General features: G+C 43.8%; 1 non-coding gene across 1 annotated transcript; it reads left to right on the forward strand.

Annotated features, from left to right (window-relative positions):
- The first annotated feature begins 363 nt into the window (after positions 1-363).
- Positions 364-482, forward strand: LOC129115517 (5S ribosomal RNA). The gene has a single exon (XR_008533124.1). It is a non-coding gene; the product is annotated as a 5S ribosomal RNA (ribosomal RNA).
- Positions 483-587: the final 105 nt, after the last annotated feature.

Below are 587 nucleotides of genomic sequence, written 5' to 3' on the forward strand. Positions count from 1 at the left end.
AAAAAGCAGAGGGCGCTGCTGCTTTTTCAGTGGACACCGACAGGGTGGGAAGGAAATAGCTAGATCATGACTTGCCGGTATAGAAATGACACAAATCCAGTTAAATGATGGCTTTCATCATTCCTAAGCTCATCGATCATTTTCTTTTCAATTTTATGCTAACGTATTCTTACATTTCAACAGTAAATATTAATATTTTTACTGCACTACATTTGTGATCCTTATAGCCACTTTGTACATTCTGATTTGACATTTAAAAGCTGTGAGTGTGTCTGGAAATCTGCAGGCGCTCCCTGTATAGACGACAGAGCAAAGCGTGGTGATATAGTATCTTTAAAAGGACCTTTGGTAGGCACAATATTTGCTTACGGCCATACCACCCTGAACACGCCCGATCTCGTCTGATCTCGGAAGCTAAGCAGGGTCGGGCCTGGTCAGTACTTGGATGGGAGACCGCCTGGGAATACCAGGTGCTGTAAGCTTTTTTCACTCCTCTTTACAAAAAGCAGAGGGCGCTGCTGCTTTTTCAGTGGACACCGACAGGGTGGGAAGGATATAGCTAGATCATGACTTGCCGGTATAGAAAT

This window comes from Anoplopoma fimbria, unplaced genomic scaffold, assembly GCF_027596085.1.
Source record: "Anoplopoma fimbria isolate UVic2021 breed Golden Eagle Sablefish unplaced genomic scaffold, Afim_UVic_2022 Un_contig_1713_pilon_pilon, whole genome shotgun sequence".
Taxonomy (NCBI): Eukaryota; Metazoa; Chordata; class Actinopteri; order Perciformes; family Anoplopomatidae; genus Anoplopoma; species Anoplopoma fimbria.